General features: G+C 33.9%; 1 long non-coding RNA gene across 4 annotated transcripts; it reads right to left on the bottom strand.

Moving 5' to 3' along the window:
- Positions 1–2,117: 2,117 nt before the first annotated feature.
- LOC149784197 (uncharacterized) lies at positions 2,118–26,462 on the bottom strand. Of its 4 annotated transcripts, none has more exons than XR_016413789.1 (5): positions 26,109–26,462; positions 24,739–24,840; positions 22,673–22,820; positions 15,693–15,822; positions 2,118–8,451 (listed from the first exon to the last, which is right to left on the bottom strand). It is a non-coding gene; the product is annotated as an uncharacterized LOC149784197 (long non-coding RNA). The 4 variants fall into 4 exon arrangements; XR_016413790.1 differs by lacking the exon at positions 26,109–26,462 and adding an exon at positions 25,862–26,099; XR_016413792.1 differs by lacking the exon at positions 24,739–24,840 and having other exon boundaries at positions 26,109–26,459.

Here is a 26,462-nt window from a genome sequence, read left to right as displayed (position 1 = left end):
AGAACAAAACCTGAAACTGATCCTCTCATATATTATGTTCAAGTTCACTAATTTTGATGACATATACTATTTGTTGATGCATAATTATACATGTGTGATGATGTACTATGTATTCTATTTGATGATGCAATACATGTGTTTAATGATGCAATATGTATACTGTTGCTGATGAAATAATTTTGTATTCTGTTTGATGATGCAATACATATAATGTTTGATAATGTAATATATATACTGTTGTTGATGTAATATGTATTATTTTGCTGATGTATGATGTATACTGTTTGATGACGTAATATGTATCATGTTTAATGATGTAACATGTATACTTCCTGATAAGTCTTTTTATTCACAGACAAGGTTATTCTGTTATGTTAACGTTACATATCTCCATTATGTCGTCATACTGAAAATAATTATCAAATGTTATTTAACAAACATTGCTACACAATTTAGGGGTTGTTTGTCCGATTATTGCAAGTGGTCTAATTATACAATAGGTTGTATAAATGAGGCCAAGTGGTCTACATATAGAATATATTGTCGTATTAACATGGTCAAGTCATCTGAATATAGAATATGCCATATAAATGTGGCCAAGTAGTCTAAATATAGAACATATCTTATAAATGTGGCCAAGTGGTCTAAATATTGAATATGTCTTATAAATGTGGCCAAGTGGTCTAAATATGGAATACATCTTTTAAATGTGACCAAGATGTCTACATATAGAATCGGTCTTATAAATGTGGCCAAGTGGTCTACATTTAGAATAGGTCTTATAAATGTGGCCAAGTGGTCTAAATATAGAATATGTATTTTAAATGTGGCCAAGAGGTCTACATATAGAATCGGTGTTATAAACGTAGCCACATTGTCTAAATATAGAATAGGTCTTATAAATGTGGCCAAGTGGTCTAAATATAAAATAGGTCTTATAAATGTGGCCAAGAGGTCTACATGTAGAATCGGTCTTATAACTGTAGCCAATTGGTCTAAATATAGAATATGTGTTATAAATGTGGTCAAGTGGTCTAAATATAGAATGTATCTTTTAAATGTGGCCAAGACGTCTACATATAGAATCGGTCTTATAAATGTGGCCAAGTAGTCTACATTTAGAATAGGTCTTATAAATGTGGCCAAGTGGTCTAAATATAGAATATGTATTTTAAATGTGGCCAAGAGGTCTACATATAGAATCAGTGTTATAAATGTAGCCACATTGTCTAAATATAGAATAGGTCTTATAAATGTGGCCAAGTGGTCTAAATATAGAATAGGTCTTTTAAATGTGGCCAATTAGTCTAAATATAGAATAGGTCTTTTAAATGTGGCCAAGAGGTCTACATATAGAATTGGTCTTATAAATGTGGCCAAGTGGTCTAAATATAGAATAGGTCTTATAAATGTGGCCAAGAGGTCTACATGTAGAATCGGTCTTATAACTGTAGCCATGTGGTCTAAATATAGAATATGTGTTATAAATGTGGTCAAGTGGTCTAAATATAGAATGCATCTTTTAAATGTTGCCAAGAGGTTTACATATAGAATCAGTGCTACAAATGTAGCCACATGGTCTAAATATAGAATAGGTCTTATAAATATGTCCAAGTAGTCTAAATATAGAATAGGTTTTATAAATGATACATGTTCCTATAATTGAGATACATCTGTTTACAAAGAAATATGCAGATAAATCTAGTCTATTTAAAGGCAGAGAAAAGTAAACAATAATGTTGTAAAAATAAGGAATAGAGAAGACTATGGAATGTAGAAATATTTTGACAGTAATATATTTAATGGGGAACAATATGAAATTTAGACATAGTTTGATAGTAATAGATTTAATGGGGAAGATTATTGAATGTGTATTCATTTTGACAGTAACAAATTTAATCAGCAAGGATATGGAATGTAGACATATTTTGACAGTAATAAAATGAATTTGGAAGAATATGGAATGTTGACATTTTGGGAGAGTAATAGTTGTAAGGTGGAAGAATATGAAATGCAGACATAGTTTGACAGTAACAGATTTAATGGGGAAGAATATTGAATGTATATTTATGTTGACATAACATATTTAATGAGGAAGGATATAGAACGTACACATATTTCTGCAGTTATATATTTAATTAGGCAGGATATGGAATGTATAAATATTCTGACAGGAACAGATTTAATGAGGAAGGACAATGAATGTAGACATATTTTGACAGTAACATATTTAATGAGGAAGGATATAGAATGTACACATATTTTGACAGTAACATATTTAATGAGGAAGGACATTGAATATAGACATATTTTGTCATTAATTAAAATTAATGGGGAAGACTACTGAATGCATATTTATTTTGACAGTAACATATTTAATGAGGAAGGATAAGGAATGTATACATATTTTGACAGTAACAGATTTAATAAGGAAGGACATTGAATGTAGATATATTTTGACAGTGACAGATTTAATGAGGAAGGACATTAAATGTAGACATATTTTGACAGTAACATATTTAATGAGGAAGGACATTGAATGTAGACATATTTTGGCATTAATTAAGAATTAATGGGGAAGACTACTTAATTTATACTTATTTTGACAGTAACATATTTATTGAGGAAGGACATTGAATGTAGACATATTTTGACAGTAATGGATTTAATAGGAAGGACATTGAATGTAGACATATTTTGACAGTAGCATATTTATTGAGGAAGGACATTGAATGTATTCATATTTTGACTAACAAATTTTATGGAAGTATATATGATTTGACAGTAGTAGAATATGGAATGTAGACATAGCTTGTCATTAAAGTTTGTTAAATTTTGAGAGATTACATGTTCTGTTCATCATATTTGTTTCATAAGTTTCTGGATTTTACATTTTTAAATGATGGTGAATCTAATCATTTATGCAATTAGGTGTGTTTGTTGAATTATCTTCCCATTAACACATAATTGTAATAACTTTTCTGGGTGGCAGGGTCCAGTTTCGTAAATTGGCCTCTGGCAAATTTCTTAACTTAAGGCTATGGTGTGACTTTTTCAGCTATTATTGTTTACTATTTATAGATATGGATATATTTGTGAACTAGGTGTTTCGGGCTTGTGTTGTTCTTGAAATTGATGTTAGGCATGTACACTTTCCACACTTGCTCTGCAGTAAGTTGATAGTGAGATACCAATAGTAGGTTAGGAAGAAGAGCAAGCCTCCCATAGCAGTAGACACGTGGGTTCAAGGCAAGTAGAGTATCTAAAAAATGGCTTGGATGACAACTATTCTGAATTGCATCAAGCTATTTAGTAGACAATGTTTTTCAAAATTTTCATCCAGGGAAAGAGCTTGCATTTGCACTGTGAGCACCACATGCTGTCAAAAATGGCCTTTAGATGTGAAAAATGCATGTATAAAATAGGGGTTGGGGTGCATAAACTTCTTCTGCTATGAACTGCCATTGACTTCTCTGGTCAAGTGAATAATATTCTTATGTGTTGTTTTAATATATGTATCTAAAAATATGTACCTTTTTGACCTCACTTGTGTATTTGATTTTTTATGATTTTTTTATACTAGGTCGCTGATTGCGGTATTAAATTTGTACATAAAAACTGGCCCCTGCCCCCTTAAGGAAAATTGATATTTTTTGTATGGTGCAGTCAGCTACATCTATTATACTTTTCTGTTTCTTTGTATATATTTAAATAATTTTTATGCATTAGCTTCATTATATTTCCTTCCTTTTTCCATATATCACTTAGTGTTGTTATGTAATGCTCTTTCGAGAGGGAGGTAACTGTGTTTTGTACCTCAATGTGAGAACTGTTTGCATCATGGCAAAGTAGCATATTTTGGACTTCCTTACTAAATATGGGAACAAAATGGTAACTATTATGTATTGTCTTGCACTTTCTGTAGCTGTCAAGGTCTGCACCCTTATTTTTTATGAATAATATTCACTTTTCAATACAGACACACAAACAATTGCATAGCATGTCAACATGGATTCTTAAAAGTAATTTTACTCCACAGCAGCAGATAGAATTCAGAGGAATCATACATAAACATACTGTTGTGAATATTGAATGTCACCAGTGGAACGGTCTTAGAAATAATGATGCATATGGCATATTGCTTGCTATATTTTGGTGAGAAGAATGAAAGTTTTAGCACACCGACATAGTTTCTACCTTCATGATCCCACTCCGAAGTTGACATAACAGATCCATATCTCACACTTGGGTGATAATAGGAAATGTTTCAGTGATATGCATATATCTTGAAATTTCTAGGTTCAGTTAACAAAGGAGGAAATGCTTAAATTTAAATGGCAGTTTCATGCATTTGACATTACACATACAATTTTTCATCTGAAAGTCTTATGTTTTCACTGAATGTTAAAAGTACATCAATATCACTTGTTTCTTTTCTTTTTGCAGGTCTCAGTTTGTACGGTGAGAGATTAGGATTAATCGGTTAGTCATGCTGAAAGAAACAATAGCTTCAATCTCATCCAGATACTCATTCTGATCTAAGTGCACAAGAGATTGACTTTAATGGACAGACTTAGCTTCTGCAGGAGTTGTTTTATGGTATGTGCTTATCAAAAGCCAAGCCAGTGAAATATATTTGTGAACTATGTGTTTCGGGCTTGTATTGTTCTTGAAATTGATGTCAGGCATTTACACTTTCCATAGTTGCTCTGCAGTATGTTGATAGTGAAATACCAAGTCGGCCAGGAAGAAGACCTAGGTTCCCATAGCAGTAGACATGTGGGTTCAAGGCAAGTAGAGTATCTCAAAAACAGCTTGGATGACAACTATTCTAAATTGCATCAAACTGTTTAGTAGACAATGTTCTTCAAAAGTTTCATCCAGGAAAAGAGCTTGTGTTTGCACTGTGAGCACCACATGCTGTCAAAAATGGCCTTTGGATGTGACAAATGCATGTATAAAATAGGGGTTGGGGTGCATTATAAAACTTCTTCTGCTATGAACTGCCATTGGCCTCTCTGGTCAAGTGAATAATATTCCTATATGTTTTAATGTATGTATTTAAAATTATGGATCTTTTTGTCCTCACTAATGTATTTGATTTTTTATGACTTTTTATACTAGGTCGCTGATTGCGGTATTAAATTTGTACATAAAACATGCCCCCTGCCCCCTCTGGCCTGGTCAAGATATAAATAGCATAACATGGAGCATATTCATAGTTGAGAGTTACCTCCCCTACAACACTATACTATAATGACTATTCTGGCTTGGGCAATATATAAATGGTGGCACTGTACTGTCTCTTAATTTGCACAGGGTTAGATTTTTAAAGAAAATAAATTTCCAGGCTTTCCTCACTGTTTATCATTGCCATTTCAAAAAGACCTTAGGTATCGTTAAATAACATTAATTGCCTTCCATTTTTGCCTGATTGATGGACAGAATTTAGGTTATAGAGTATACAGCTGCAGCTCCTAATTCAGATGTGCACTTATAAAAAAATAAACCAAAAGAACTGCAAGCTCCACTTGGTCATTTTCAGTTCCTGGACTAAAGATTTAAATTATAATTAAAAGTGAAGATAACTTATGATGAGGTGTCTACATTTCCAAGTCAGCAATGGATGATATATAGATCACAATGACCTGCTTCATAAATGTAGTAATCACTAAATACTGCATTATCACTATATTTCATGAGCATATCATAAGAGATGAACTTGGACACAATGAATAAAACTGATGCATGAAATGAAATGAACAGTAGTTGTCAGACAGCTTTACTTGCTATTTCAACTCGGGCATCCAAGAATGTTCAAGGAGCATTCTAAATCAGTTATATTCCAACAGACATTAGTTTTCCTTTTATTGTGTGTCTGTGTGTGCATTTTGTGTTTTTTTATATCTTTAATGTCGCTTGAAAAATTTCAGCTATGATGTCTGCAGTGTGACAGTTACTGTGATGCCTAGCACTGGGGCATTGTGTCACAGACATGTGACATTATGTTGAACCCAGACATATTATCCCGACACAAGTGTGACCAGTCCTAACACTAACCTCTTAACACTGAATGCCAAACAAGGCAGAGAGTACCATTTTTATGTATTTGTTATGACAAAGCCAACTTCAAAGCTGACCTCCCCCAACAAAGGTGGATGATCTATCCACATTTATTGCAAAATAAGATTCACACACCATCATCACAAAGGAATACTTGTCTAATTATTACTTACAATATAGTTGCAATGTGTAATATATGTGTAAACATAGTTGATGGAAATGTTTATTGATGAAACAGAGGACAACTCTTGGGAAAATTGTGTGCATACAATAATTAGTCACATCTTATGATGATCACCACTGTACATACATAGTGAATACAATAATTAGTCACATCTTCAGATGACCATCATTGTACATGCATAGTGATTACAGTAATTAGTCATATCTTCTGATGATTACCAGTGTACATATATATAGTGAATACAATAATTAGTCACATCTTCTGATGATCATCATTGTACATACATAGTGAATACAATAATTAGTCACATCTTCAGATGACCATCATTGTACATGCATAGTGATTACAGTAATTAGTCATATCTTCTGATGATTACCAGTGTACATATATATAGTGAATACAATAATTAGTCACATCTTCTGATGATCACCATTGTACATACATAGTGAATACAATAATTAGTCACATCTTCAGATGACCATCATTGTACATGCATAGTGATTACAGTAATTAGTCACAACTTATGATGACCACCAGTGTACATGCATAGTTTAACAGCAATCCAATAAAAAGTGCAATAGTAGTTGCATTAAAACAATTGTGACATACACTCCATCAAGCTATAAGTAAAAAAGGTCAATAACTCTTCCATAAAGGACCAAGATCTGTCAGTATAAATGATGACCATATATTGTATGAATCAAGTTTAACCACAGTCCATAACAAGACAAGACAACTTGCATTCACAATGAAATGTTGTATTTCACTACATTCAGCAGTTAGGAAAAAAGGAACAGGACCTCTTAAAACAATGGGGAGTAAAGTGATTTGTTGACATGTTTGTCTTCCAATCACAACCATATATTTACCAACTTTCATGGCAGTCCATCAAAACCTATGGGACTAATTGTCTTATTGAGACTTTGTTGGATGGAAATGAGTATCATAATATAGACAGATACACAATCAATATAAAATATTACTGATTCAAAGAAATCAAATTATCTGTGTTTTAGACAACATATATAACAACAAAAATAAATCATTCACACATGTCTAACAAGTTTAATTTTTGTCAGCACTTAGTGTTTTTATGTATAATCAGTCTAACAAGGATTTTATTGATGAAAATAAGAGTTCTTTAAAAAAAAACTTTAAATTATGTTAAAAATATATATAAAAAATGTTACCACTTTGTAAATCTGTATTCACGCAAACAAGCTTCAGAGGATACAGAGAGAGAAAGAAAAACATTTGATGTATCACCTACTGTGAGCAGCAAGTCCAGGGGACAATGTCAAATCATAAACTATCAGTGCACCCTAAAGTGAAAAAAAATACCCATGCACCCTAAAGTGAAAAAATACCCATGTACCCTAAAGAGAAAACAATACCCATGTCATGAAAGTTAAATTGGGTCAGAGATATATGCAATGTTGAAAGAAGGTGCAACAATCATAAAAATCAATATTTTAGGCAAATCCAAAAATAAGCAAGCAAAATGTTTGTGAGCTAATCATTAGTCACAGAGATGAAAATACACAAGTAGTTATCTTGGGTACATAAAATTCAAGTTCAGTTCATTTTCTTCATGCACTGGCTAAAGTACAGCATAATTCTGTAAGGGAAAATCCCCAATGTACAGCATAATTTTGTAAGGGAAAATTCCCAATGTGCAGCATAATTCTGTGAGGGAAAATCCCCAATGTACAGCATAATTTTATGTAAGGAAAAATCCCCAATGTACAGCATAATTCTGTAAGGGAAAATCCCCAATGTACAGCATAATTCTGTAAGGGAAAATCCCCAATGTACAGCATAATTCTGTTAGAAAAAATCTCCCTCTCCCCAATGTTCAGCAGACCTATAATTTGACACTGTCATCATCTTATCCCTGCATGTTTTCATCTATTATCTACTTTCATTCTTCTGGGACACCAGGCGCTTCTTTGACCTTTTTAATGGTCCAGGTTCTTTCTCACAGATGCCTCTTGCATATTGTTGAAAATGTCAGTGTATTTTTGGTCCAATATCTCCTTCAATTTTGTAAATGTACTGGATTCCCATGAAGGATGCCCACCATCTGCACCTTCCTCATCTTAACTCATGCAGCTGTTCTCCAGCACCTTCCTTACTTTTGCCATTTTTCCAGAACTCCATGATTATTATTTTTCAAATGCAGAGAGTCTTCTTTGGGATTTCTGCTGCATGATAAAAAAAAGGGAAAAAGTAAATAAATATATAGAAACAGACCCACCCACCTAAACATACTACAACACTAGTCATGGAAGCCATGAAATTGTACTCAATAACAAGTGAATGTTCTATAAGACTCTTGGTACTTATTCAACTTCCATATTAAACATACGGAAACACCATGATGATATTCAAAATTCGATAACTAAAAATGTATGGGTGCTGATGATCAGACCTATATTACTCCATGCACAACCATCCTTTGTGCAAGCTTCTGTTTGAAGAACACTGTATGGGCCACAACATTTTTTTATCTACATGTGCATGAAACACGTTATCCATTCTGCACCAACTGCATCAATATAAATTTGTCTATATTTGTTTTAATATTACAGATAGGATAAGCTCTTAAAAAATATTTTTACTGAAATTTTACTTTTCATTATTAACCAATTATGGTCCACCAAACTCGTATATACTCTGGGGGCAGGGTCCAGTTTTTATGTACAAATTTAATGCCGCAATCAGTGACCTAGTATAAAAAATCATAAAAAATCAAATACACAAGTGAGGTCAAAAAGGTCCATATTTTTAGATACCTATATTAAAACAGAGCATAAGAATAGTATTCACTTGACCAGAGAAGTCAATGGCAGTTCATAGCAGAAGAGGTTTATGCACCCCAACCCCTATTTTATACCTGCATTTTTCACATCCAAATGCCATTTTTGACAGCATGTAGTACTCACAGTGCAAACGCAAGCCCTTTCCCTGGATGAAACTTTTGAAAAACATTGTCTACTAAATAGTTTGATGCAATTCAGAATAGTTGTCATCCAAGCCGTTTTTGTGATACTCGGCTTGCCTTGAACCCACGTGTCTACTGCTATGGGAAGCTAGCTCTTCTTCCTAGCCAACTATTGGTATTTCACTATCAACATACTGCAGAGCAACTATGGAAGGTGTACATGACTGACATCAATTTCAAGAACAACACAAGCCCAAAACACCTAGTTCACAAATATATCCATATCTATAAATAGTAAACAATAATAGCTGAAAAAGTCACACCATAGCCTTAAGTTAAGAAATTTGCCAGGGGCCAAATTACGAAACTGGACCCTGCCACCTCTACTTTATGTTAACCCATTTCTAGACTGATTCACAGTTCTTCTGTACAATTAGCACCATGTGTTCTATAGCCATATTAATTTTTTTACAAAGATATGTATTTTACTCACTGATATTGGAGCATAACTGTAAGAAAGAATTGGCCATGCTTGTGCAAAGATAATATTGTAAGGACATTTTATGTTATACCATTGTATACAGCTAAATTGCATTCACATTACATGTTGCTGTATTGTTTTGTACATATTAGTGGTTTAATCTTGTTATTAAATAATTGTTTTCTGCATTTGTATATTCATGTTATCTTTTTATGGCATATATACTACACAAAAGAAAAACAAACATGCTGACATCAGCAAGTATTATATCACAGGGTATCAAATTATGTGACACCTTGTATTTTCATCTGCCACTGGCAATACAAAAAGTTGTATAAAGTTATAATTTTCAAAATTGCATTTTTTTTTCATTCTGACTCACACAGAAGTAAGGTACAGTGCATCAATATTCTCATCATTCAATCAAGACAAATAAGTGTGCCACATGACATGAAAATGGTAAGAGGTCATTGACCTTTTTGTGACTAAGACAAATACATAAGGGGCCCCGAGTGGCCCAGTGGTCTAAAGCACTCTTCGTTATGGATCACTGCCATCTCACCTCTGTCTGCGGCGGTTCGAGTCTAAGATTCAGCCAATGTGGGCATGTGAGAAAGCTTGCCAGTAGCTTCTCGTGGGTCGGTGGTTCTTTCCGGAGTTTTCCGGGTTCTTCCTCCACCATTAATACTGGCTGCCATGTATAGCCTATCGTGTGCTGAAAAATGGCGTTAAACCCCACAACAACAACAACAACAACAACAAATACATAAACTCATGAAGCATCAAGAGATCCTGACATTTCAAAATTATTTAAAGTATTGACACACATGATTCGTCACTCCCAAATCATAACAAAAAGGTATAAAAGCTCAAAAAAGTTCCATAAATTCTAATGAAATATTAAATAAATGAGTGCTACTATTCAGTATAAAATTATGGGAAAGGGTAAGGAAGCAAAGAATAGACAGAGTCATTTCTTCAAGCCTTGTAGTGTACCCCACAATAAGGGGGAAAAAATATGCATCAATTCTAAAGACAAAGCCACTTTAGGTCTGTTACATAAAGACAACAAGAGACGAATTTGAAAAAGCTATACAAAGTCCCTGCAATGCTGACATTGATGTTGGAGATGGAAAGCCCATGTACAAACTGTTGCTGCCCAAGCCAAGAAGCAAGCTGGAGATGGAGAAATATGTGGAAAACTTTGCAATGCCAAGGTACTGTATATATAAGACAATTCAGGAAAAAATAAAGGACTGGAAAAAGGGGTGGGTTTACTTATCTGCGGGACAATGTCTAAACTTGACAGTTTTTTAAGTCTTTGTGTTCACTACTGTAATGGCTATAAATCTTGGGACATGAACAAATCATTTTTTTTCTGTCCAAAGGCATAAGCATGTAAAAATAAATCATTTTCAATGACCCAACACTTATTAAACTAATTTAAAGTACTATGATAGATTTTGTTAGATTTTGTATGTGCATATTTTCTGATTTCTCCAACATGAAATTAAATAAAAGTAAATGAAGACTTCATAATTTGTGGGCTGGTTGAGTTTACCCGGGAGACCAGGCTGAACTACAGTATGATGTACAGAACTTACACAGGGCAAAGTGCACATAGTATCACTTAAATCCTTATTTATTCCCAAACATATTAGATGCAGATTTTGCTTTATTCATTGTTTCAACCAAATTGCATTCTTCCAGACAACACCTCAGCTAGTCCTTAATAGCTGTTTCATTTACATTGCATCATGTGCTCATGAGTTCCTCATTTTGAATGATACAAGCAGTTGCACAACTTGAGATAATATATATGAAAAGTTATTCATGTTTAATTGCACAAGGCACATAATCAGCATAACTTACATGTTCACAAAGAGTGGTAATAATAATAGCTAAAATTCTCATATAGATCAACAAAGATCAACATCAATCAATTTTAGTTTTGTGTTTTGGCTGAACAACATTATAACTTTCCAGTGTTGATAATTGACAATTTGTCTTTCGTTTTCTGACAGCAATACAGGCCAGTTAATCATTAAAACCCTGAAACTGGCTTGTGATAAGAGGGAATTTTGACCAGCAGCTACACCAGAACATTGATGTGTAATTGCCTTTTATTCCAAAATATTAGCATGATTATGGTAGTTTTGTAAAATGGGGTGTAAGGCATACCTATGAACCCTTAAAAAGCTAGTTAGGGAGACTGAATAAAAAAAATAGATTGGGACCTAAAATCGGGAGGTTTTTCGTGGCATTTTTACAGCCTTGTTTTCACTAACTATTGATTGATCTTCCTGGTCCAATATGCATGAAATTCACAAAAAAGTCTCGCCATTTCTCCCTGCGATACACCCTATCTTCCCCCAGGATGTGCACTATTTTCATATTCTGGTCAGCTGTGGCCAAACTGCACAATAGTCAAAGGTAAGTCTTAAATAAACAAGCAAGAAAGCCAGTGCACTAATTAAAAGTTAATCCTCATTGATGCAACTATATTGTGAAAATGACTGGCCCTCCGTCATAATTCAAAAAACTATGTTCTACACTACAGTGTGTTATGCAAGCACCAGCAATTGATTGCCAAATTAAAAAAATCCAATTTTGTTGAATGAAAGGTACCTAAATAGGCAGCCTCACAGTACTGTACATGTGACAACTATTTTCCCCTTGTTGTAATATTTCCAACCTTATTCCCTTATTGTCAAGTCGAAAGGCATTTAGTATTGTTCACTATAAAACAAATGTATTCTGAATTAGTTTTTTGAGGACACATTTGCTACATGGCATGTATTTCATTCCTTCTTTTAATTTAACGATGGTAATTAACATTGGTATAAAAATGCCAGGTGTTCACTCAATGAGAATGGTGCTATAGCATATGGAGTTAACAGCATTTGTAGTGATCATTCTTGGGACTGAAATTAATTGTCAAAGATTTTATTGTTGTGGTTTATTTTTTGTTCTGGTTTATTTATTTCATTTTTGCATTGTTCTTAAGGTAAAAATAAAAATCAATTATATACATGAATAATGTTTTAACTTAACATTATACTGTGTGAAAAGCAAATTCTTTCTAGTAAAGTAATTATTTCGTCACAACAATAATTCACAGGTGAAACAACATAACATGTAGGACTTTCAATTTTTTTGAGAAATGAAAATCAAATACATAATGTAATAATTGGGAGTTTTCTGCAAAAATAGGATACAAAATTGGGAGGTTGGTGTGGAACGACCCCAAAAATCAGAAGGATTTTTTCCCCTCCTGGCATGAATGTTGACAGGTATGGTGCAAGGTCACTTACATCAAAGCAAACTACAACTCAGCATTTACGGTATTAGCATAATTTTCAAAGCATTATTTCTGAAACTTCATTATTTTATTTTGGAGATATCATTAATGTTTAGCAGAGTGGTGCCCATGATTCAATTCCAAAGGATGTACTTCAGTCAGCGGAATGTACTTCATTCAGTGTGTGTTCAAACCTACAATGTACCTACAGTGGTGCCATTATGTAAATACATTCAGTAGCCTAATTGCGAGTGGTGGATTGAACCGTATTGTTGTTCATTGTGTAGTCATACTGGGATTACATTTTAATGAGTTAGGTATTTACAATTTCAAGGCAAAGTAAAATTGTAATTACTGGTGCACTTATATAAAATATCCAATGCATAAAAAAAACAATAATCGAGTCAAAAGGGTGAGGTAGTGTTACCACAGCTCGCAAATGCTAAATTCTTGTCATCGTTCAATCAAGTAATACACAAATCTAAATTAGGCAGAACAATAAGTAAACAGAAAATTAAATAAATTACTTTCATACACGTTTATACCATTTCTTTTTAATAATCATACATGCCAACCTCTAGATAAGTATACGTGTAATTTTTTAAAATATAAGTTTGCCTAAATGAAAGCATTTAGAACTTACCTGGTGCATCATGTGATGTCTTGGAGTTGGCTTATACATTGTCATGCAATTTTCAGTGTTTATACCTGTTCCGTTTGGGGGGGTTGGCTTATACGTGAAAGGGCTTATACACAAGTATATACAGTAAGTCCATGTTTCTAAGCAATAATCATACACTGATATCATTTATTGCTGCACAAGTTACTTGGTAAATTTAAGTAAAAGAACCGAACTGCAAAGTAAAGTTGTCTCATACATAAATCTATACCTACAATTAGCCTCAACTCATAAAAAATTAAGAAATAAACCCAGAATCATTATTGTGAAAACTTTCCATTTCAAGCATTGTTAAATTACTTTTTAAGATAAAGCTTCATAAAATGCATAAATTTAAATTATTGAAAAAAGAGAAACAAAACAAGCCTTGCAATCACTCACAGTCAAAGGGAGGTAATATACTGTGGTTTGGTGTACCAAGTAGCAGGCTCTAATTTACAGCTAAAGGATTCTATACTACCACTTGAGAGTAAGTGCAGAGCAATGTTGCCTTTCTATGTAGCTATTGTTCCAAATCTGTATACACATTTACGACAAGAAGCATGTTTTCATCTACTCACAGCAACAGATCTGGTGAAGAAAACACATCTTGCTTTATGCACGCAGGATAACATGCTGAGATGTTGAATACCGAGTTCCAAAAGCACCAGATCCAACACTCTAACACCCTGGATTAATGGTTTTCTAGCATGGGACTTAAAACATGAAGAGAAAAGAGGTCTGGTGTGGTAGAAACTCTCTTGGAAATGAAGGGTTCAAAACTATTCTTTTCAGTGCGAATGTCATTGCCCCATCAACAAAGTTCCAATACTGTCTACCAAAAAACTGAATGTACCAACATGAGAGACATGGCTGAAATTAGAGCAGGTGTCAAGGAGTTTAATTTTTGGACAGGAAATAGGACAGATATGAATGTTATTCAGATGTGACTCAACATAAAATGATGCAATGTATAGGGTGTAGGTACAATCAGCTACACAGTACACACATATTCAAATTGAAGACACTACTCCTGTTGTTGTTGTTGTTGTAGGGTTTAACACCATTGTTCAGCACACAATAGGCTATACATGGCAGCCAGTATTAATGGTGGAGGAAGAACCCGGGAAAACCTTGGAAAGAACCACCGACCCAAGAGAAGCTACTGGCAAGCTTTCTCACATACCCACATAGCCGAATCCAAGACTCGAACCCACGCAGACAGAGGTGAGATGGCAGTGATCCGTAATGGAGAGCTCTTTAGACCACTTGGCCACTCGGGGCCCCCACTACTCCTGAGAAACAGGTCATACAGGTCAACACAAAGAATAAACTATGTAAATTGGGTAAAATGCACACATCAAGATGACGAAGCCAAATTGTGTCACTGCTTAGCATATAAGTTTATAAACAAATATTGGAAATGATTACTCATTTTGTAAGGAAGGGCTTATAATTTGAAGAAAACAGACAATTAATAGGTACAGAACATTACAACTTATCCATACACTGCTAGTTACTGGGCTAGACTGGACCTTACGATGGAAGGAATAACTGTACCTGTAAATTATATTGATACATGTTCATCTGGGTCAAAATCATTGAAAGTTTAGTAAAGGTCAGAGCAAATTAACTGATTTGATGCCAGGAAGAACAAGAAAACTGAAGGGAAAGATGCAGAACAACCTTGAACTTGATTTGAGTAAGAGGTGCCAGGCTGTGTTAGAAAAATGATTTCAAAAATATGATAAATGTACACCAAAATTAATAAGTAATTTATCTTATGCTACAGATGTATTAGTTAAGTGCTATTATCAAGGTGATCATTGTCTTTGTCATACACATTATAATGTGTGCTGAAGTAGCTGGTACAAGCTGGATAGATAGAAGTACATTCTTGCCAAGTGATTTGAAGCTGAAAATATCCAGTGAGAGAGAGGAATGTACATTATGCATGTGTGTTGAGTACTGGTTAGGTAAATCTACAAACTTCTAAAAGAAAATTAAACAAGAACACTCAGAACGCAGAATCGGTAAATCGAAGGACAAAATGCAGCTTACCTGGAAGAATATAACCTTTAACCATGGTATGATTAAAAATAGTGCTTTCCATAACTGTAACCATGGACCAGTGGAGAATCTCTGATGAAGCTTTGTCAATCTATTGGCTGTCCAATTTCAGCTTGCAGTTCTGTGGCACAACAATATGAAAAACAAACAAGACATGTATCTCAAAGATAAAATATATAAAGCAAATACAGCATATAAAATCTGATAAAAAGGCATTTCTTTAAAAACTCTGTGAGAAATATCAAGAAGAGAAGAATTATAGCAAAGGCAAATTAATGTGTATTATGGCCAAAAAATAAAAGCAAAATATGAACATTCTTACCATAAACCACCTCCACTTTATGACATTTCTAAAATGTGGCATGTGCAGTTTTGTGCAGAGTCCTTGATTTTTACAATGCCCTCTGCTTTGATTTACTGAATGTGTCTCTAAAGTTAAATGATCAGTACTGATACATAAGTGATTGTGACATAAGTGGCTTACATTTAAAACCTCTCCCCCACCCCCTTTGTGGGAATTGGTGCATATGTTAAATAGTATTTAACCATATAGACCAATCTGTGGGCACCAACATATGACATTCTGCAATTGGGCCATACTATTATCTTTTTCTTCCCTTCCTATCTGTGTTTTGCATAGATTTTTATGTAAAATCACATCTTAACCTTGAAAACAAGACTCCATTATGATTGTCATATGGAAAAACCAGCAAAATAATAGCCTGGATGCATGTGGTAACCATGAAAACAACAGGCTCCTATCATGCTATAGGTCTCATATAGGACTCTCAGTACTAAGTCAACTCCCAAAGTAAACATATGGAAACACCATGGTATTCAACATTCAATAACTTAACATTTCATATGATCAGACCTATATATCTCCATGCACAACTATCCTTGGTGCAAGCTTCTGTGTGGAAAACATCATATGAGCCACTGCATTTTTTTTGTATCTACATGTGCATGAAACACGTTATCCATTCTGTCCCAAATGAATCAGGTGCTACTTTCATTACTGAGTGCTTCTAAGTCAAGTCTGTACAAATACTAAAATTTCATCAATAGAATTTTGTCTATATTTATTTAAAAAAAATAACATAGGATAAGCTCTCAAAAGATATTTTTACTAAAATTTTACTTTCCATTATTAACCAAATGAGGACCACCAAGCCGTATGTACCCTACATTATGTTTACCCATTTCTAGATTGGTTCACAATTCTTCCATATAAATAGTACCTGGAGTCTCTTATGCATAATATGTATAGATTATAAAATGGGAATGTGCTACACAAGGGGTTGGGGTTGTTGGCAGTCTGTAAACAATGGTTGCATTTTTCCTCTCTAATTATCATAGCCCCACCAATCTCACTGGAAAAAAAACTGTCTGATAATGCCTTCATGATCTCCTTATCACTAAAATATGCAGTGCTGGATTTGTCTGTGTGGATTTTCCACAGATAATGCCTTCTTGGTCTCCTTGTTACTAGAATATGCAATACTGGATCTGTCTGTGGGGATATTACACAGATAATGCCTTTACAGTCTCCTAATCACTAGAATAGGCAATACTGGATCTGTCTGTGTGGATATTCCACAGATAATGCCTTCTCAGTCTCCTTGTCAATAATTGCAAAAGCTGTTTGATAATGCCTTCATGGTCTCCTTATCACTAAAATATGCAATGCTGGATTTGTCTGTGTGGATTTTCCACAGATAATGCCTTCTTGGTCTCCTTGTTACTAGAATATGCAATACTGGATCTGTCTGTGGGGATATTACACAGATAATGCCTTTACAGTCTCCTTATCACTATAATAGGCAATACTGGATCTGTCTGTGTGGATATTCCACAGATAATGCCATCACCATCTCCTTGTCACTAGAATAGGCAATATTGGATCTATGTGGATATTCCACAGATAATGCCTTGACAGTCTCCTTATCACTAGAATAGGCAATACTGGATCTGTCTGTGTGGATATTCCACAGATAAAGCCTTCACAGTCTCCTTATCCCCAGAATAGGCAATACTGGATCTATCTGTGTGGCTATTTCACAGATAATGCCATCACAGTCACCTTGTCACTAACTGTGACATTGTCCTTGCTTGTTATAAATCCAAACAGCTCGTTTACTCTTGCATAGTGGAGTTTATATGTTGCACCGAAAAACATGTATATTCAATAAATGACTACTGATATTACAACCTATGTACTCACTATATGGTGTTGTACTCACTATATGGTCTTGTACTCACTATACATTGTTGTACTCACTATATGGTCTTGTACACACTATATGGTGTTGCACTCACTATATATGGTGTTGCACTCACTATATGGTGTTGTACTCACTATATGGTCTTGTACTCACTATATGTTCTTGTACTCAATATATGGTGTTGCACTCAATATATGGTGTTGCACTCACTATAGGGTGTTGTACTCACTATATGGTGTTGCACTCACTATATGGTGTTGTACTCATTATATGGTGTTGTACTCACTATATGGTCTTGTACTCACTATATGGTGTTGAACTTGCTATATGGTGTTGTACTCACTATATGGTGTTGTACTTACTATACAGTGTTGTACTCACTATATGGCCTTGTACTCACTATATGGCCTTGTACTCACTATATGGTGTTGCACTCACTATATGGTGTTGTACTCACTATATGGTGTTGTACTCACTATATGGTGTTGTACTTACTATACAGTGTTGTACTCACTATATGGTCTTGTACTCACTATATGGTGTTGCACTCACTATAGGGTGTTGATAACTGTTGCAGTGTTTGTTTGTGTCCTAATAGTAATAGTGTTGTACAAAATGAGTCATTAACCTGAAAACATGATAATGCTTTTACTAATTATAAAGTCAATGGATACTATTAAAACATAAATATGCATATATTTAGGCCAACACTATAATATATATTGTTAGAAAAAGTCCCCAACATGGGATTTCATGAGATTAAGCATCTTTAATAACACTGGCATGAATGGTCTATTGTCATTGATGCTTGAATTCTATTTAAGACTCCACAGCCAGCAAACAACTATTATTATTATTAAGTATTATTTTATGAATTTACAGTATCTGGAAATAAAATACATGTACTTGAAACCCATGAATCTCCAATACAGTACATTAAACTAGAGATATATTCCAATGACATGAATGCATCACCATTTGATTTTATTCAACTCTGAATGTTTCAAACGTTTTGTATCTGAAAGTGCATGACCCTTTGTCTAGTGACCCTGACCTTGATCATACATGTACTACCAATATAAACACAATCATTCATTTCAATATATCATGGGGCCAGGTGGTTATGGAGGACACAACAAAATTCACTACAATGTCTAGTGACCATAATGCTACTAAAACCAAAGTGCCATGAAACACGTCATCTATTAATTATTCATTCCAATATCTATCAGGAGTTAAGGAATGGTCAATAAAAATGCTTACCCTTGTCTAGTGACCTTGATACTATCACCCTAATGAGGATAAGGAATGGTCAAGAAAAATGCTTACCCTTGCCTAGTGACTTTGATACTATCACCCTAATGAGGGTAAGGAATGGTCAAGAAAAATGCTTACCCTTGTCTAGTGACCCTGATGCTATCAGCCTAATGAGTTAGAAGAACCAATGTCTAATGACACACAAACATACAGAGATTCATTCCAATATTTATCAGGAGTTAAGGAATGGTCAATAAAATGCTTACCCTTGTCTAGTGACCTTGATACTATCACCCTAATAAAGATAAGGAATGGTCAAGAAAAATGCTTACCCTTGTCTAGTGACCTTGATACTATCAGCATAATGAGGATAAGGAATGGTCAAGTAAAATGCTTACCCATGTCAAGTGACCTTGATACTATCAGCCTAATGAGTTAGAAGAACCAATGTCTAATGACACATAAACATACAGAGATTCATTCCAATATTTATCAGGAGTTAAGGAATGGTCAAGAAAAATGCTTACCCTTGTCTAGTGACCTTGATACTATCAGTCTAATGAGGATAAGGAATGGTCAAGAAAAATGCTTACCCTTGCCTAGTGACATTGATACTATCACCCTAATGAGTTAGAAACCAATGTCTAATGACAAATAAACATACAGAGATTCATTCCAGCCACAGGTGGAAATTAAATGTAGGACTCTCTGGTTCATGTACTGCAATAAATGTCACAGACAGCCCCAAAATTAACCCCTGCCAATCAATCTCTGTGTAGTGTTTTTTTTTTTTTTCTGCATATCTATCTACTGATACACAGTGAGTGGATTTCTTAAACCAAGTTTAAGAGGGCTCTCATGTTGATGTTCAAATATACATATATACATATACATATATATATATATATATATATATATATATATATATATATATATGCAGAGTATCATTTGTCAATGGCTAGCAAATCTCAATGAAAAATCAGATTAAATTGTTCATTTAGAGAGATGATACTATAACCCTTTGGGATTATTGATGGTCAATAAGAATTCAGTCGATTTCGGGTTATAGAGGTCCATGCCATAAAGTCATCTCAGGATGACTTTAGTTATTAGGTTGGAGCTCTTTCATGTATAAAACTGCAGATGTCACATCATGCTTACACCCGCTCTATTTTTCCAATTAAAATGCATTTAATGATTTGAAGAGCAGAGCAAAAGGGACAGATACCACTTCTTTTTCATTAAGTACAGAAGTGGAGTTGATCAAATAGAAAAGTTGAAAAGTTGCACATTTGATAGATTTAATAAGTTATGAAGTTGAAGAAAAACATAAATTAATTTAGCCTTAACAACCAAGCAACCAAGTGGCGACATCTCAGAATTACTATACATGATCCTTGGGGCGTCTTCTCCAGGCGAAGTGGGACAACTTCTCCGACCACCATGGGCGACTTCTCCTAACACCTGGGATGAGTTCTCCCAGGGCGAGTTCTCCATAATTCATTATCAACAATGCCAGTGTGTACATAGTCTCAAATGAGGTCACACCCACTATTTTTTACAGAGGAGGAAAGCGCGTTGTTCTATGCAAGACAGATTGGGAGAGATGATCGGTTTTTCATAAATTTCTTAGTAATGAGTAAGAATAAAAGGTACACATTTTCAGAAAATGAACCTTATACATATAGCAAATTATATATGACATTTGTGGGAGTTTCAATTTTGCATGTCTGTCCCCTTTAAACTAGAGATAAATGCCAATGATATGAATGTATCATTTGATTTTATTCAACCCTGAATGATGAAAATATTTAGCATCTGAAAGTGCATGACCCCTTGTCTAGTATCCCTGACCTTGATCATAGATCTACTACAAATATAAACACAATGTTTCTTTTCAACATCTCATGGGGTAAAGTAGTTATTGAGGAAATACTGCTCCGCTGGCCAAGTGGTTAGAGCGTCCACCTCGGATGCGGGAGGTTGTGGGTTCGATCCCCAGCCAAGTCATACCAGAGACTTAAAAAATGGTACTAACAGCTGCCTCGCTTGGCGTTCAGCATTAAGAGGTTAGTGTTAGGACTGGTCAGCCTGGTGTCAGGATAATTTGACTGGGTAGGACATCATGCTACATGTCTGCATCATGATGCCCCAGTGCTAGACATCACTATAAACTGCCACATTGCAGACATCGTAGCGATATGACTGAAAAATTGTTAAAGCTACATTAAAAATCAAAATCACACACATCAGTTACTGAGGAGACAACAAATTAATTACCATGTCTAGTGACCATGAAGTTACTAAAATCAAAGTTGTATGAAACATGACATTAATTAATAGATCATTCTAATATCTATCAGGAGTTAATGAAAGGTCAAGAAAAATCCATAACCTTGTCTAGTGACCTGGAAACTATCACCCTAATGAGGCACAATAAACAATGTCTATTAATGACACATCAATATATCTATTGTTTATATACAAAGATTCATTCCAGCCATAAATGTTTCAAAAGTGGAAATTAAATGTAGGACTCTGATTGGTTTAAGTACTGTAATAAATGTCACAGACAACCCAAACATACACACCTGCCAATAAACCTCTATTGTTTATTTTTATTCATATCCACCTACCCATACTCACTGGGTGGATTTTTAAAATCAAATTGAACAGGGCTATCATAAACCCATGGATCTCCAAAACAGTACACTAAACTAGAGATATATTTAAATGACATGAATGCATCGCAATTTGATTTTCTTAAACTCTAAATGTTTCAAATATTTTGCATCTGAAGGTGCATAACCCCTTGTCCAGTGACCCTGACCTTGACCATACATGTACTACCAATATAAACACAATGATTCATTTCAACATCTCATGGGGTCGGGTAGTTATGGAGGACACAAAAAAATTCACTACCATGTCTAGTGACCATAATGCTACTAAAACCAAAGTGCCATGAAACATGTTGTCTATTAATCATTCATTCCAATTTCTATCAGGAGTTAAGGAATGGTCAATAAGAATCCATAACCTTGTCTAGTGACCTTGATACTATCAACCTAATGAGTTACAAGAACCAATATCTAAAAAGACACATAAACATAGAGATTCATTCCAGCCACAAATGTTTCATAAGTATAAATTAAATGTAGGACTCTGATTGGTTGAACTACTGCAATAAATGTCACAGACAGCCCAAACATACACCCCGGCCAATCAACCTCTGTCTATTGTTTATTTTTTGGTACATCTGCCTACCCATATTCACTGAGTGGATTTCTTAAATTAGTTTAAGACGGTCATCATATTCATGTTCTAATATATATTGAGATCTATATATATATATATATATATATATACACAAAAATCAGAATATGATACCAGAGAAGAGTCACCAGTGTGAGAGTGGAGAAGAGCAGGTGCTGTGGGGAAATGATAGACAGAAAATATGTTGCTATGAGTCATCTGATTTTACAATACCTGTTTTATTATGTATGCACTGTCCACATTCTTCCTGTAATTGGTTAACTCCAGTCTTAAGTACTCCACCCTCCATTTGCATAAAGTCATTCATTGCCAATTTTTCAACATGTGTCTAACATTTATAAACCCTACTTTGGTCTGGAAACTGAAATAACAATAATAATAACAATAAAAACAATAATACTAATAACAATAATAACATTAACAACAACAGCAATAATAATAATACAAACAATAACAACAACAACAACAATAATAATAATAATATGCTGGTATAAAACAAAACAACAAACACAACAAATCCCCATGTGCTGCTGCAATTTTTAATATTTTCAAAAAATTTGTTCTTGACTGTAAATTTTATCAGGCTCAAAATTGGTACCCAGGGTTACCCCTTCCATGAATGATTGTATGTCATTTTATTATTTTGCCTTGTTGATCACACACACACACACACACACACATATATATCTATATATATATATATATATATATATATATATATATATATATATATATATATATATATATATATATATATATATATAGATAGATAGATAGATATATAGATATATGAATGATTGATAATTACCAAATATGGGAATCATTTTCAGAATTCAAAATCCCCCACCCCAACCCATAACCTTAATTACAATGTGAATTCCTATAAATGTCCTGTCATGTCCACAACTGATGGTAAACAGGGGTAGCCCTTCCCACCTTCAATACCCTGAAGTATGACCCAAGTAGGTGAAGTGAAATCGCAAAGGTTATATTGCATATCTGGCTTCGATGAATGTACAAACCAACTTTGGGACTGGAATATGCAACAGTTGACAATATATTTTAGATTTTGAAACAATCATTTCCAATCCCTTACTTCTTCTAATATGGCATGTTTCTATATAACCTATAACAAGATATAGAAACAAATAATACATCCATACACTCACACACACACAAACACATTGGGGGAGGGGGTCACAGTTGCAAATTTGATTTGGTAGCAAGAACAATGTTATTTCTGCTCAGAGGTTTTCAAGCAGATGATGACTGTTTGGTGGAGGAAGACTGTACATATTGTCCAGTTAAATAGGCTGAGAACATTACTATATTTTATAGTTTAAACAGACGAATTGAATAATTGGTGACTTATGAAACTAAATATAATGTATATGAACATCTTATTTTGCACAGCAATATCACTGTTAATGTAATATCAATGTTAATGCAATATCAATGTTAATGTGATATCAATGTTAATGCAATATCAATGATAATGTAATATCAATGTAAATGCAATATCAATGTTAATGCAATATCAATGTTAATGTGATATCAATGTAAATGCAATATCAATGTAAATGCAATATCAATGTTAATGCAATATCAATGTTAATGTGATATCAATGTTAATGTAAAATCAATGTTAATGCAATATCAATGTAAAAGCTTTGTTTAGTAATTTAAATTAATACTGTTACTTGTAGGAGATGTCAAGAAACACAGCTTGTCAACCAGATGGAAGGTTGATACAATGCTAAATTTGTAAGGAATATTGTAATTTTCTCAACTAAAACTGGTATAATAACAGAAAATGATAATATCAGAAAAGACACACAGAAAAAAAACTTACTTGCAATTGTGAAAAAGCAAGCAGAATATTTTGGCTTTGTCTGGAGACAAGTACATGTACAAGTTTGGTTCAAAGTATACTTGGCAACATGTAGCTGGTATGTGATGTCAACCTTTGTTCCATTTAATGTCAATTTTCATATCTAATGGTAGCATGTTATACTGAATTGCCACAATTATAAATGCTTATTTTGAATTTAACAGTAACTATACAACACAAGTATTTATATTTATCAGTCTGATTATCCTAGTCATCTCCACACTCCATTTTGTTCTTGACTCTAGTTTTATTCCTGACAAAAATCATAAACTAAGACCATGAAAGAGAGATTTAATTAATCCCGTCCTTGGAATATTTGTGTGAGTTTGAGAGATCTTACACATCAATTCAGATATATTCTCCTAATATATACAAGCTACCAACTTACATAATATCATGTTTGGATTCATGTTCACGGTTCTTCCCAGTAGATGATGACTAACATATGTGATATGGTATATGTATCAAAACTTGGCTAATGATCCACAATCTGCACACACAAAAAAAATGTATAAATTAAACCTGGATAAATTTGATGGCATGCAGTATAAAGTACATTTGCTTTTTATGTCATGATCATTATTTCCTCTACTAATAGGACAAGACCATAAAATAAAGAAAAAAAGTAAGAACTATCATGATATTAAATGCAAGTACTTAATTTTTTCCTTCCTTATAACAGCAAAGTTATATGCAAGTAATATAAACTTATAGATGTAAATATTTTCAACCTGTGTCAAGTACAGGACAAACAATCATCATAATACTTACCTATATAATATTTTGTTATCTAAACTACAATGAAAATATATTTCCACATCAGAACACAGAAACTCTCACATGATGTATAAGTTTATGATTCATTATTCCACGCATAATTCAGAATTTAAAATATTTGGAAATGGCATTGTCTTTTATTTGTTTGCAGTTTAAAACAAAATTACATTAGAAAAGACACATTTATCCTGCCCACAGATGAAAAATCAACGCAACACCTTAACTACTCCTATGTGGTAAATGCTTTATACAAAAAAAATACAATAGTTTAAAAGTTCCATTATGAGAGGAATTAGGATGTCAGCAAAAAAATGTGTGTTGTCTAATTAATCAAAACAGAAATCATGTCATAATTGTTTTATTTCTACTCAATAAATATACTTTCAACTTTAATTCTGAAATTAAAGTATATCCACTCTGTGTGTGTGTGTTGTGTGTATGTGTTTCGAACAGAACTTGACTATCACTAACTTAAGAATTTTTTTTTTTGGTGGAGCAAACCACAGGGGCTCGTTACAAAGAAAATCAAGGGATGGGGGTTCTAACCTGTAACAATATTGTTACAGGTTAGAACCCCCATCCCTTGATTTTCTTTGTAACAAACCCCTGTGGAGCAAATTGTCGTGTCTTCAGAACCATTTTTCGACTAACTTCAACTTTCATTACCTAAGTCACATCAATAAAGAGTAATGGTTCGTATATTGTGTCATGTCATATTCCACAGTAATACTTACCGTACAATCAGACTATTCAATCCGATTTTCGTTAAATAGGGCAATTTATCTTAGGTGAACACTCAAGACGGTGCCTCCAATTCGACTCACAAGAGATATTTTGCCAAAGATGACATATATAACATTTTTTTCACTTATATGTTTTCAGAACAGTGTTTATACAAATCGGTTGTGGTGTCTGACTTTGTTATCAAAACCTGGCATTAGAGAAATAACATTTGGAATATTCAATAGCATATCACGCTACCTGTTCGCCATGATCCGCCATTTTGTTCTGTCACATGACAATAATGTTTTTATGGCAACCAACTGACTACGGTAATAAATAGCAGTGTACAGTCGGGATACCAGACTAGTACACGCACCAGTAACCATCTCTCGATCGGAACATCCTCGGCCATTTCCGTCAGGTCGTAGGACCAAATCTAAAGTTTACGCTACGGAAAGTGTAGCTTCAAATATCAGCGTTAATTGTTACATAGGTCCATTGAGAAGAGAGAGTAGTGTCATCCCTTGTAGAATTATATAGTACATGTATTATTTGTAAATAAATCGCAAGCAACTATACGAGCCCATGTGTAAATACATGTACGATCTTCAC

The sequence above is a fragment of the Sinohyriopsis cumingii genome, chromosome 14 (genome assembly GCF_028554795.1).
Source record: "Sinohyriopsis cumingii isolate HCF-2022 chromosome 14, ASM2855479v2, whole genome shotgun sequence".
NCBI classification, from domain to species: Eukaryota; Metazoa; Mollusca; class Bivalvia; order Unionida; family Unionidae; genus Sinohyriopsis; species Sinohyriopsis cumingii.
Note: the sequence above shows the minus strand (reverse complement) of the source record. Positions and strands in the feature narration are given on the sequence as shown.